The following is a 14,808-nucleotide window of genomic DNA, read 5'->3' on the forward strand; positions in this document are numbered from 1 at the left end:
AATAATGAATGGGCTGTGCTCATTTCTGAAGTTACCGGCGTCATTGGTTGGTGATCAGTGGACGGAAGCACGGTAACACATTTCCTGCTCTCTATGTCAACTTCCGCTTGCTCCATCTCTTTCCTTTTGAGTTGGCCACCGTCTCCAGAGTGAACTCTTCCAATGTCGTTTTGCGCGCTGTCCGCGAGCTGACCCGAGGAAGAATCTATTTTCTCAGCTCAGTTGAACACGGACCTAAGCACCCTTGGACGAGTTTATTTTGTTCCTACCCCCTACATGAACGATGAGACAAACCAGAGGTCGATGATCTTTACCGCCATCTTCACCACTGCTGTTACCATCACTGCCGTTCAAGTTAGTGAGAAAGGAAACCGATGCCTTGCAGTCTGAGGTTTGTGTTCCACTCAGTTCCCCCCCCACCCCCCCCCCCCCCCCCCCCGCCCCTCAACCCCTCCCTACCCCCACCCCTTTTTTTTCTTCCTATTTCCAGAAACTTAACACTGACGACACCTCCGACCCCAAACGTCCTCCCTCTTTGCCACCACACCTACCCACAAGCCAGCTTGGAAATAGCATGAAGCAGTGTTTTCCAAAGGTCACTTGTTCCCACAAGCGACTGCAAAAGAAAATGGGTCGATTGGTGAGAGCTGATGGTCAGAAAGTTGATGACAAGTATTCCGCGTGATATTAACTACCAAACTGTATCTAACAATATACAGTTAGAATTCGGGACTTGTAATACGGTTTAGAAAAAAATATACATATACATATGTAGACAAATAGAGAGAGACAGAGAGAGACAGACAGATAGAGAGAGAGAGAGAGAGAGCACAGTAACTGACTCCAGGAATGTAAATCGAACAAATCACGGTAAAAAACCAAACTTTTTTTTCTATTACAATCATTGGACGATCTTAAAAACCCGGAGACAAGTTACAGTGATCAATGCTTCCACGTGAACGATCGCCAGCTGATCGGTAACTGATCAATCGATTGAAAACAGCACTTAGCGAATCCCTGTCTGTATGCGCGTCATCTCAGTAGTCGGCGACCTCAATTCTGTATGAAATAAAGGGGGAAAAAGACAACAAAGAAACCAAGCGCCATCTAACCCCGTCATCCCTGCCACCATACCATCCCCATCTCTAGTTCTTGTCTTTTCCTTCTGCCTTTTTCTTGTTTCATGCCACTTTCACCCAACGCCCCCCCCCCCCCCCCCGCACCCCCATGCCCCCCCCCGCCCCCCAGCCCCTTCCATCCCGATCCAAGCAGTTTTCTGTTTGTCAGGTCAAAGCACAAATAAATAACCCAGCGGACGAGTCCACTTTTTGCTCCAAGCTGGGTTTCCCCCTGACAGAGAGACATGAGACAAACCGAACGGCCTGGATATGCAAATCTGGCTCACCTTCCTCCCCACTATCACTACCACCACCTTTTCTCCGCGTCCTGTTCATGCTTCAGCTGAAGTGGGTCACTGGACCATAGACGTGTGCGCGCGCGCACACACGCACGTGCACGCACACACACACACACACACACAAGGATGTTCATTCTTGTTGGTTTGTGCCCCCCCCCCCCCATTCCCCCTACCATTAAAAAAAAGAAGAAGAGAGAAAAAAAAAAGAAAAGAAAATGGAGAGAGGGACAGAAAGCCTGTTGTTCCTAATGGTTTGTTCCAAATGAAAAGCACTGCTTTTTCCCCGTTTTCCGAGAAATCGAGGAGAAATTTAAGCACAGAGCCGTCTGTGTGTGTGTGTGTGTGTGTGTGTGTGTGTGTGTTCATTCATCTATTATTTATGTATTTATCAAATCATTCATGTCATTAAACTACGACATGTGCCACTTTCTTCTGTCCAGTAAAGAGTAAAGGAACTTCATTTCGAACACATTGTTGCGTCCTCCATGAGGATGGATAGGATATCAATGGCGTGTGTCTTTCTGGGGTCTTCTCACTGGCCAGAGGCCATGCATTATATCTGCCACCTACAACCTCCACGCCAGCTGACCATGGATCAAAACAGAGACAAGGGGTCAAAGTGAGACAAGCGGTGGGGGGAAGGAGGCGAAAGACGATGTGGGTAGACTAGGTTCGAGAAGGGGGGGAGGGGCGATTTCCACCACGATGATGGCATTTTCCAGAGGACACATGTATTCCCCTGTGGTGGTGACGCACTGTGACCAAACCCGCTGTCAGGTTTTGTACGTCCACGGAGCTTTTGAACAAATGTCTCTTTATCCTCTGTTATACCCTCGTAGTTTAAGATATTCTAGGTGTGTCGAATCTTCATGGACAGAATGATCAACTATCCAGTTCACTAAACTGATCAACAGTTGAGAAGTGCATTTTCCTGTTGGCGAATCCAAGTGTGGGGTTATCCTTCTTTGCTGATGTTTGCAGCTAAGTGAAACTGTTTAATAGTCCCATATTTCAAATAATAGTCTACCTTTGCTTTCACAGAACTGCATTATCGCTACAGTCTTCGTCTTTTACATGCCGTGACACCACTTTAACGTTGCAACAACAGTTTTAAGTTCTTGTTAACAATCGTACGTTACCATAAGTATCTCACATTTTCATCGCATTGCTTTTAGATGACAATAATGGTCTTATATTCCTTATAACAACCGCGCATTATAAATGCCTCATAATTATTGCTTTCATAGTCTAACACTGGTCTAACAGCCTTACATTCCTGTTATATTTATTTTACGTAGCTTCAACGGTGTTTCGTTACAACAGTGTATCATTGCTGTTGCAGTTGTCTTGCCTCATTCCTTTTACAGCCCTACATCGTAAAAACAAATCATGCAATATATGTTTCACCTTGCTGGTAGTCTTTATTCTGCAGCAACATTTATACATTGTTGCAACTCTCTCACTCTGATGTAACACTTCTGCGCTGTTTTAAGACAAACACATGACAAAGCCAATACTGTATTTGTATTTCTTTTTATCACAACAGATTTCTCTGTGTGAAATTCGGACTGCTGTCCCCAGGGAGAGCGCGTCGTACACTACAGCGCCACCTATTTTTTTTGTATTTTTTCCTGCGTGCAGTTTTATTTGTTTTTCCTATCGCAGTGGATTTTTCTACAGAATTTTGCCAGGAACAACCCTTTTGTTGCCGTGGGTTCTTTTACGTGCGCTAAGTGCATGCTGCACACGGGACCTCGGTTTATCGTCTCATCCGAATGACTAGCGTCCAGACCACCACTCAAGGTCTAGTGGAGGGGGAGAAAATATCGGCGGCTGGCCGTGATTCGAACCAGCGCGCTCAGATTTTCTCTCGCTTCCTAGGCGGACGCGTTACCTCTAGGCCATCACTCCACATACTGCTGTAAAGATCTAGATAAGCGTAGCCGTCCAAATGCTGCAATTGTCCTGCAATTCGATGGGGATCTATACTGATGCAATACATTTATGCTGCTGTAAACTGAAAAGTAGGCACTTACAATCCTATATTTCTGTAACAGTATGATGTTGTGACTGTCTGCATCGTGTAACACCGTCGTACATTGTTCAAGTATCTCACGGCTGCCAAGGTCTGTTGTTTCTAACCGCTCTCTGCTGATGCAACAATACTGTGTAATCTGCAGATTGTAGAGCAGTCGAAGAAAGCGGGGAAATGCATTAGTGTGGCCGGGGAAACAAGTCACAGTGCAGTGCATACATTCTCCCAGACTTCTCCCCGTTCTTCTGTAGGTCATGATTGATTTGTTTCTGGAAATAGGCAACTGAAATCAAATGCTGAACAGCGCAGATTCTTTGACGCAGGACATGAGCAACACAGAAATAATAATAATAATGATTATAACAACAACAATGATAACAAAATAACGATAATAATAATTATTATTATCATTATTATTGATGTGTCATTCGCTCTGCAAAGCGTTGTAAAATGTCAGTGCACGCGCACACACACATGTACATATACACACACACAGACGCTAACACACATTCACACACACACGCGCGCGCGCAAGCAAATATCTAGCCCCAAACACTACGTGCTAGACGAAAATAAATCGATCTCTCTCTCTCTCTCTCTCCACAATTTGTCGTCGATTGATACGTTTAACCCAGAGAGGAGAAAGCGGGCCATGTCAGGGTGACCAGACAGGCCGAGCCAGCTGTTCCCTCCCCAAACCCCAGGGCCCGGCCGGCGAAGGGCCATTCGGTCACGTCAGGCCAATGACCCGGCCTTCCTAACCCAATAACCTAGAGAAGGAGGTGAGATGAGGTTAGTCGGTCGTCAGCCTCGCTGCGCACTGTCATTGTCCCCTCGAGCAGCAGTCAACGGCCTCAGAGAGGGTGAGTGTGTGTCAGACATAGTAGGCCTTACCTTCATGCTGTGGCTCGGCTGGGCGTCGGAATGGAATGGCTTGTTGACCCGGTTTCGGTGGGTGGGGGAATGGGGAAGGGAAGGGTGTGACGGTATTTTATTTTCTGGTTCGCATCGGGCACTTGTGATGCGGGTCTGGGGTGAAGATTCAGTGTGTGTGTGTGTGTGTGTGTGTGTGTGTGTGTGTTCGAAAATGTTGAACGATTAAATAGTATATTTTGATATCGATTTAATACCCATAGAACTGCGTATGATTTCAGCTCAGATTCGAAAACTTGGAATTCACCACTGTCCATTTTGTCCATAAAGTGACTTTCAAATCACCGACGATAACGATGAGATTCGACGATACTGAAAAAAGATGAAAATTATTCCACCTCAGGAAGGCTAGTTTCTGCAGCTCCAAATGCATTTCCATGACCATATCCAGAGCTGTATAGGTACATGTGTGGTGTACCAATGGGAGCAATCAGATGTAGAAATATAATGTTTGGTTTTTTTTTACTCAACACTAGATTGCTGCACAGTATCACAGTATTATAAGAGTGAATATTGTTTCAAAATATAAAAAAGAAAAAAAAGGAACGCACAAAAGCAAGTAAAGAGCCGGCGAAACGCAGGGTAATGGAATATAGAACAATATGAATATGGAACCGCAATTACTGACGAGCCATGATTATAGAGCCGTTGATGAATTAAATAATTTTTCTAATATCGAGAAAAAGGGGGAACATAGACCATAGTATCATAGAGGGGATCACGAAATAGAGCAATGTGGTTGGGGAAAATAGTGCTGATGGGACAAAGAACCATATAGTCCCTTGTCGCTGTTGCAATATGTCGCATGTTACATCGCAGACTTCTTCAATGCACAGGTGGTTAGTTTTCAGTCCATCCCAGCGGCATCACCACCAGTCTATAGAACACAGCTCTAGCTTCTTTCCTTAACAGTATCGACTCAGTACTTCAAGCCTAAGGCTGCACAGCTGTTCATGTGCAATACAGTTTGGATTCAAAGCACAACCAGCACATCTAATCCTCGTGTATGCACTTGTCCACCAGAGCTTGCGCTGTTCTCGAATGACTGGCACATGTAGGTCAAGTCACCACGGATGACAGGAACACAGTGGTCAAGTCATCACGAATGACTGAAAAATATAGGTCAAGTCACCACGAATGACTGGTACATATAGGTCAAGTCACCACGAATGACTGGTACATATAAGTCAAGTCATCATGAATGGGTACTGGGTACATAGTGGTCAAGTCATCACGAATGACTGGTGCATACTGGTCAAGTCAGACACATAGCATAACACAATTGCAAAAATACGGGACACTGGGTGTAAAATGGAATGTGTTTGAAATCAATGTGCCATTGCCGGTTTTGGGCAATACCAGATTATCAAGAACAAGTTTTGTTTGCAATTGTTACAAAAACATCGGAATAAAAGGAAATTGAAAACATCAGACTTAAGAGTAACATACTGAATTAAGTGAGGCCATGGGAAGGGGTGGGGATGAGGGGTTAGGTAGGCATCCCTTGAAGAAGTACTAAGTGGATAAAGTGAACATGGGAGGGGTGAAAAAATGGGCTTAACCATCTTGTTTCGGCTTCGGTCGTTGTGAAGTAGGAAATCAGGCCAGCCCCCAGCCGTCACCAGCACCACCACTCTCTCTCTCCCTCTTTGTGACGCACATCAGTGTTGCACAATGCTGCACCAGACCAACAAGGTATCGGCCGCAAGCACACTGGTGCACAGTGCGCCACACACGCAGTTCGCTGGGCTGCAGCGTGCATGCATCGCTTGGGTTCTGGATCCCGTGAGTCTCGCGAGCTATGCCACTCCAGCCAGCAGACCAGGAAATGGGGTGGTTGGCGCGGCCTGACTGTTGACGTGCAACTGATGCATGTCCACTTGTCCGTTATCAGGGACATTGTCAGGGCAGCTTGGTGTGCGGGAAAGAAAATACAGCTGTACATATTACAATGCATGTTCATGCAGCTCACTGCTCAACAGAATCGTTTTGATAACGATGGAGAGGACTCAGTCCAGTCCTCTCCCTTTGTTTTGGAAACCGGGCCTTTTCCCGCTTCGAACCCACCCCGCACCACCCCTCCTCCCCCGTCCTCGCATTGCTACATCTCGACACGCAGTAGTAACAACGAGTCGAAACACAGAGGGACTGTCACACGAAAGGGTCGCAGCAGCAGTGACACGGCACCACTTGTTGCTGCATACCACGCCGTACCCAGTTAAGGCCCCTTATACCACCAGCCAGTGTTCCCAAATGTCTGCGGATGGCTGTGAACTTTCCAGTTCACCAAGCGACCTGGTAAAGCCCACGCGGAGTGCGTCCACTCAAGATGAAATTCCGAGTGGTGTTTTCATTAAAGTTTTGTCTATGGATAGTGAACAGATTTTTGTTTATATTGTTAATGAAATATAACTTGTTAATGCGATTTTGGGTGATTGATCGAATGGGCCTGTTTTTGTTTTGTTTTTTGTTTTGTTTTTTTACATCACACATTCCGTTTGCATGGTGTGTGTAAGAAAAATAAATGTATGTTGTGTTTCAATGCTGCCACGGGTGCACGCGAAATAAACTTCATGCCTTGCCTAAAACTGCATGTCTTGTGCAAGCTGCTGTTCCACGGCCCTGTCCCCTACCCCAGTTCAACAAAACGAGTGTATTTACTTGCTATGTCATTCTCGAATGTGCATCGCAATTATTTTTGTTCTATGGAAGTGAATGTGCTCTCTGCATGTGAGAGCTCGTACGCGTTGTTTGTGACGCTTCCAGTTATGCCTGCATTTCAGGGGGGAAATAACGAAGACTAACGCTGAGTAAGTAGATAAGAATTTCAATGAAAAGAAAAACGCAGCAACAAACCTCAAGTCGTAGATTCGTTTTCAGTTTCTCAAGGAGGCACCACTGCGTTCAGACAAATAATCATGAATGCCATACCACATCTGCCATGTCTGATCAGCAGCATAACCCAAAGCGTTTCGTCAGGTCTTGGGTGCATATATATATATATATATATATATATATATATATATATAATTATGTGTGTGTGTGTGTGTGTGTGTGTGTGAAATAACTCTTAGAAAGGCTAAAATACAGTTTCTGATGAGTGCGTGGTTGTAAAGAACATTTGAAATCATTGCTTATTTGTAGTAGTAGTTGTCGTAGTTTTATTATTTTGTTTTAGAAGTATGCTAGGATGTGTTATTATTGAGAACGAAATACTGACATATTGTTACCATTTAAATGTTCTGACTATTTTTTTTACATTTTTTATAGAATAGTTATGACATATTTATCAAGAACAGTTATAAATAGCACCTGAGCGTCTTCTGGAAATTCTTCGCCAGAAATATCTCTTTTCTCTTGCGCACTTGAATTCTCACTTTTCCCATTTATTTTTCTGTTCCATCGTTCTATCAGTTATATTATGCTTTTCGTCTTTCATGTTTGTTATATATTTCCATTTTATGAAGGCAGGATGAGAACAAACACATTGTACTTATAACTTCTTTTTTTTCCAAACATTTTTTATTCAGACAAAGGTTTACATACCAAATAAATATTTCACCTAAGGAAGGCACAACAATATAGCGTTCCGAACATCAACCATTCCACATCAAGCATCACATCAGCAGAACAGCAAATATCATTTTACTTATCATTGTACTTTATTACCTAAAAAAAAAAAGGAAGAAAAGAAAAAAAAGTATAAAAAAGGGGGAAAAAGAAGAAAAAGAGGATCCATTAAAAAGGAAATAAATGTGAGTTGGAATTCGTGTTTCTGTGTCAGTGGTCCACGTTGATCATGACATTTTTCAAGGAGCTGGTTACACTAATATAAGAGGGCGTGGCTGCGGGAGGAGAGGGGTGGATCTGGGTCAGTGGGGGCGAGGATCGGGGAGCGGGTGGAGGGGGAGGGGGGTGGATGTGACCTACTCTTGCAGCTGGCACGCGCGTGGCAGCCATGGGGTGATGCTTGCCGAGGTGTCATACCTACCTACCGATCTACGTGGAATGCTCTCGCGTGACACACATTCCGCCTTCATCTTTCTGCCGTGCTGGACTTTTCCATTTGCATGAAAGGTGAAACACTCTCTTATTCCACCCTTCTTGCCTCATCCTTCTTTCTTGTGTTCCCCCTCTCGCACCCCCCCCTCCCCCGCACCCCCACGCCTCCCTCCCTCCCTCCCTCTCTCCCTCTCTCTTCCTCTGCCGGGTGAAGTTTTCTGTGACGAAATAAGAGCACCCCAGCACAGCCTGTTCAGGGCTCTGCTGCCCTGGTTCTCAAGGGGGGGTTGGAGAGGTCAGTGAACCAAATCATCGATTTTCTTCTTTTTTTCTTCTTCTTCTTTTTTAAAGCTATTGCGGCTCCGAGTAACAGCGTATGTCTGTGGCCGTGGGCTGTCGCATTTCCGCAGACAGGGATGTAGGGTTAGGTCGCTCAGTTGATGTTCTGTCGGCAAGGAAGGCAGAGTGGGAAATGGGGGGTGGTGGGGAGGAAAGGTGGGGGTGTAGTGTGGTGCTGGAAACTTCCATGATCTGGTCACCTTCAAATCAGAGGGGCGCTGGGCAGTCAATGCGACTGATTGACTCACAGGCGCATCGCCAGATCCTGAGTGAGCTGAATATTCATTATTGCTTAACAACGAACTTTGTATATTGCTGATCACCAACACCACCTCCACCACTGCCACCGCCATTATCATCATTATACTATTATCTTTAGTATCAATGTCGTCGTCATCATAACCTCCTTTATCACCACCCTCGCTCTTTCCGTTGACAGTGGGTGGTGATAACTTGTGTAACATTTAGTCACAACAGTTTTCTCTGACACAGTGACAGTGTGAAATTCGGGCTGCTATCCCCAAGGAGAGCGCTTCGCCACAGAGCAGCGCCACGTACTTTTTTTTTCTGCCTGATAGTTTTCTTCTTCTTCGTTCGTGGGCTGCAACTCCTAGTCCCACGTTCACTCGTATGTATACGAGTGGGCTTTTACGTGTATGATCGTTTTAAACCCCGCCATGTAGGCAGCCATACTGCAATTACGGGGATGTACACGCTGGGTATGTTCTTGTTTCTATAATCCACCGAACGCTGACATGGATTACAGGATCTTCAACGTGCATATTTATCTTCTGCTTGCGTATACACACGAAGGGGCTTCAGGCACAAGCAGGTCTGCACATATGTTGACCTGGGAGATACGAAAAATCTCAAAAAAATTACCAACCGTGACCAGGCGCCGTTACCGAGATTCGAACTAGGAACGGCCTCGAAGTGAAAGCCCAACGCTTAAACCACTCGGCCGCTATTGCGCCCGTCTGCCTGATAGTATAAGGCCTATCTGGTTTTTCCTATGAAGTGGGTTTTTCTGATACTGGATTTTTCTACAGAATTTTGCCAGGGAAAGTTCTTTTGTTGTCATGGGTTCTTTTACGTGCGCTTAGTGCTTGCTAAACACGGGACTCCGGTTTATCGACTCATTCGAATGACTATCGTCCAGGTTACCACGCAAGGTCGAGTGGAGGAGGACAAAATACGGACTGGCGAATGTTGGATTCAGTTCGACCCTGTTCGCTCAGATTCTCAGTCTTGCTTCCCACACGGACGCGTTATAAGTAAGCCACGTGCAATCCATTAGTTTAGTTTATAACAAATATAGAGTGACAAAACGAGATGAATACCCATGATAGTGTGCAGGAATTGAAACGTTGACAGATTTCGAATTTTCAAGTCTTTTCAAGTTTATCCTCTAGCTAATTTTTCGTGTGAATGGACGGCGCGATGTCACAGTCATCTGTGGGTCCGACATCCATCCACAAGACCCGAGGTTCGAATCCCGGCAGTGCCACGTGGAGTTTAAAATAAAAATCAATGCATACCTGCTCACACAGCAAAACACAAAAGGCATGATGTTGTGGGAATAAAGGACATAATTAGGTAGATATCAGACATCAAGGAGAGAAAGAGAAAAGAGAGGAAGGAGTAGGGGTGGATAAAGAACTTCAGAAATTCAACCAACAGCAGTGTGTTGTGGTTTACAGTGCACGCAAAGCGAAACCGAAGTGGTAAGAATTAGATAAGCCCTTCAGGCATGGAGCGGTGGATCGAGACAGAAGAGAGAGCCGGGAGTGAGAATGAGGCTGGGGGCAGGGTCATGTCAGGCAGTGAGGCGGCGTGCTTCTGTTGGTCAGACTAGGGGATGCCTGACCCACGGGCATACAGACCCAGGGCCTGGTCAGGTCCTCAGGGCCTACCAGATGCTGCAGGAACGTAAAAAAGTGCCTCATTCAGCGAATTTCATGTGCAAGCTGTGCGGCGTCTTCTGCATGCGTAATCGATCCATCCATGATTTTCCACATCCCAGTCGATTGGTTTTTGATGAGGGTTTGATTAAAATTTTGTTTGTTTGTTTTCGCTCTTTTATGATTGAAACTTCCAAATTTTGGGGGCTGAGCAAGTGATCAAATCCTTTATTGACAATTGTGTGTGTGTGTGTGTGTGTGTGTGTGTGTGTGTGTGATGTAATTAGTGACTCAATAATCAAAACGGTTATGATAATTAATTTACGTGAAACTCGGTAACTTTGTACCCACGACGACGGTTTGATCGCTTTAGTAATTCAATGCCGAAAGCGTGCGTGTAATTGATTTTCTAGAGCTGTGTAATGTGCTAGCTTATGTTAAAAGTTAGGGCACTTGCTTCTTCCATTTGTAGTTCCTTTCGGTAATGCTATGTCTGTTGTTAATGACTGAGGATAAAGTAACTATCAATATGTATTGTTTGCGCGATTGGTCCATTTTTCTTCTTCTCTCTTTGTTCTTTTGACATCACTCTTACTGTTTACATGGTATGTGTAAAAGATGTTTGCAAGTAACGTTTCAACTGATGGCCCCAAGGGGTACAAGAAATAAACTATTTTGCCCTTGCCTTGTCTTGTCAAACTCGTGGCTGGCCTTCACTGAAAAAAAAGTCGATCAAGCATGGCATTATGGTGTCATAAGCTGTATCTCTCTTTCCCTGCTTCACAAGTCTCAGTGTTGTAATGTTATCTATCATAAATATTTTACAATTATGTAATATTGATAATGATTGGAACGAAAGTCACAGGGGAAATATCGTCACAAAAACAGGCAGGAAATTGTAAAGGAAAAAAAAAAAAATCACAGACTGAACATCATAGTGAAAAATAAAAGTTTTGAAAGTACCAGACAAGTTGACATTTGTTCCTGTTCTGTCTCATGTTCCACCCACAGTGTGGAATGCTTATCAGTAAAGTTGTTCTAAAATTGTGTATTCACAGTTTTATAACCGTCATATTAAGGCACAATTCTATTGCTCTGGATGCCTTCCATGAGTACAAAAAATCAAAGCCAGAAACGTTACTGCATATACCACACAATATTTCTTTTTAAAAACTCTGACATTAAACACGGGGAACAGTGTAAGAATTGTTTTTAATGGTAAACTGCGGTTGCACGAACCTTGCGGAGGTGAGAACATGGCAGAAGCATGTGACCAAACGCAGCCTGAGTTGTCTTAACTGAAGCTGGGCTCATCATCAAAGTGGGAAGGGACAGATGGAACCGAGTACGTCAGAGCCTGGCCAAAATAACAGACACCCCCAGTATTTAAAAAAAAAAAAAAAAAAAAAAGTTTTAAATCAGGGTTCAGGCATGTAACGTTTTTGTTATTTTTTCCCCTCCAAATTTATATGACCTTTTTCACATCTGATTTTGTGACGTTTTTCCTGTGAAAAAGAAGAAGATAATCATACATGCAATGCATTTCATACGTCTTTTTGGATTTGGACTGTTAACTTGAAGCGACATTGATGCATTCTTCTTGTGTGGTGAAAAAAAAAAAAAAAAAAAAAAGGAGCAGCATTCTTGAACTGAAGAATAGAACCATTTGTAATTCCAGCAAACGTTGGAAAAAAAAAAGTTTATATCATTTAACAGAATATGCCAAATCTAACGGAAATTGTTTCCTTCTGGAACTTAAAAAAAAAAAAAAAAAAAAAATCTCAGGTTTAACAGCAAGGAAAAATGGTCTTCTCAATGAAATCAATGGTAACGTTATGCCTGCCTTATCACGAACAGTTCAGCATTCAGTAAGATGTTTACTACTTATCATAGATAGGTATACTCGTCACAAGACACAAGTAGGCTCCACCACATGCGGGTCACGTTACTGACCTTTCAGACATGAAGAAAGAAAGAGTGCTCGTGATCCACCTACATACAGCTTCATTACATCGGAAAAAACCCAACAAAAAACAAAAACAGTAAAACAACAACAAAAAACAAAAACAGTTAAACTACAACAAAAAACAACACCAAACAAACACTTCCTCAGATATAGTGTTCTCGAACAAGAAATATGCTAAGGCACTGGGACCGTGTGATTTTTTTGATTTTTATTTATTTATTTTTATTTTTTATTTTTTTTTACTCATTGATTTTACCTTGAATATTTTGTGGGAACAGACCTCTTGCGTTGCACTGGTTTGAATATCATCAGTGTTGATACGGCTGATACATATGTTTAATTATGAGTGGGACACCAGTGTGTTGCTGATGGACAGGAATAGCAGTAAGATAAAGAATAGAGAGAGGAATGAGCGAATTAATGATTGGACCAAAGAATGGTGATGATGATAATAATAATAATCACGATAATATTAATAACAGTAATGGATACTTGTTGAGCTTTTCCTCCCTTAAAGGGATCTCAAACATTAAGCACACACACACACGCAATCACTTATAAAAAGAAGAAGAAAAAAAATAATGATTTAACGCAAAATGAATGTATCTATTTTGAGTAAGAAAAAGATCGTGGTAATAATTATCATTATTTTTTTTGTTTTTAATTGAAGGGAAAAGTCGTTCTGTAACGGGGTTTTTTGTTGTTGTTGTTGAAAATTCGTTCTCAACTATCGGATTAAAAACCGAAAAAAACAAACCAAAAACAAAAAAACAACAACCCAACCACTTCCCCCCCCCCAAAAAAAAAACAAAAAAATCCTCTCCCCGGCGGGGAATTGAACCCCGGTCTCCCGCGTGACAGGCGGGGATACTGACCACTATACTACCGAGGAGCTGTCAAAGAGCGGAAATCGTATTTAGATATAGGTCTTAGGCAAGGGCATAATTATTTTTTTGATACCTGATTTTCTTTGTGCCAATTTGAAAATGCAAGGGTTTTTTTTCGTATATAACTTGTGACAGGTTTGTTTTGCAAGACTTTTTCCGTGTATCTGCATAATTTCCTTCCTGGGTCATGACCTTTCATGAGGAAAAGGAAACAGGAAAAGAAACTTATTTGCATGTTTCGTGTGACTTTCGTTTCACATGTCGGATAAGCTGGAGTGACAAATGTCGGTCTACATGAAGAGAGCGTTTAGTCGCCGGCGCAAGGCGTTGATACTCGATTGGTGCGCAGCGAGCTGCTCGACATCGGTTCCGAATTAGAATCAGATGTAACGTCCATTTCTCGTTCAATGAAAGTCTGAGTCTTGAGTTCTGGCGTTGCAGGGAAATGCGGCCTTATTTTCTTAATAATTGATTCTTGATTTTGCTTTCGCTGCTGTCCGGCATGAACTTTAAACTGATAGCTGATAGAACCGACTCGCACAGAAAAGTCCAACCAGGAATGAAACTCTTGACCCACAGATTGCATGGTCACCCTCGTCGAGCTCATTGCCGGGTATTTCTATTCAGCTCAGTGGTCACTCTTCCGTTCGCCGGCCGGGCGCCTCAACTTCGTCTGGACCTCCCATCACTGAGATCGTATTTGCATGTTTATAGGTCAGTGCCTCCCATCGCAGGATCTTCATCACCTCCATCATCATTCATCATCATTGAAATAAAGGCAAAAAAGTCATATATTCTGAATAAAAATGTGTGTTGTGGCATATCACATGCATGTTTTCGTAAGTGCAGTGTTCTATCGGCTCAGTAAATGCCCGCGCGTTTAACTTACTTCATCGGGTGAAATTCAGCCGGCCGGTTCGGATTCGATCAGCCCGTCTTATCGGTCAGTCTGTTAATTTAAAGCTGAAACATTTCGATTGGGAAATATAAGGCCAACATGATTTGTGCAACTGGTTTTGATTCAGTGTCACACCACCTCCGTCCCCCCCCCCCCCTCCCTCACCGCCGGTGTGACCCAGCCCGTCACTTCCATTATTGACTGCTTCGTTTTTCGCCCCGGATAGTATGGCGTCAAAAAAATGTAAGTTCGCACGCATCGGTATTGTCACCAGCAGTCAACGATCATTGTTTTCATTATTCGTATAATTTACACTTTATATACAATATATATAAATATGCGTGCGTGTTCTACTTCGAACCCGACCGTACCCAGCTTTGTCTTAGTGCATGTGTGTGTTTGAAGTTGGGGAAAGACGACGAAGGAGTGG

At 43.5% G+C, this 14,808-nt stretch overlaps 1 non-coding gene across 1 annotated transcript; it reads right to left on the reverse strand.

Moving 5' to 3' along the window:
* Positions 1 to 13,413: 13,413 nt before the first annotated feature.
* On the reverse strand, positions 13,414 to 13,485 carry Trnad-guc (transfer RNA aspartic acid (anticodon GUC)). The gene has a single exon. It is a non-coding gene; the product is annotated as a tRNA-Asp (tRNA).
* Positions 13,486 to 14,808: the final 1,323 nt, after the last annotated feature.

Source organism: Babylonia areolata, chromosome 24, assembly GCF_041734735.1.
Source record: "Babylonia areolata isolate BAREFJ2019XMU chromosome 24, ASM4173473v1, whole genome shotgun sequence".
NCBI classification, from domain to species: Eukaryota; Metazoa; Mollusca; class Gastropoda; order Neogastropoda; family Buccinidae; genus Babylonia; species Babylonia areolata.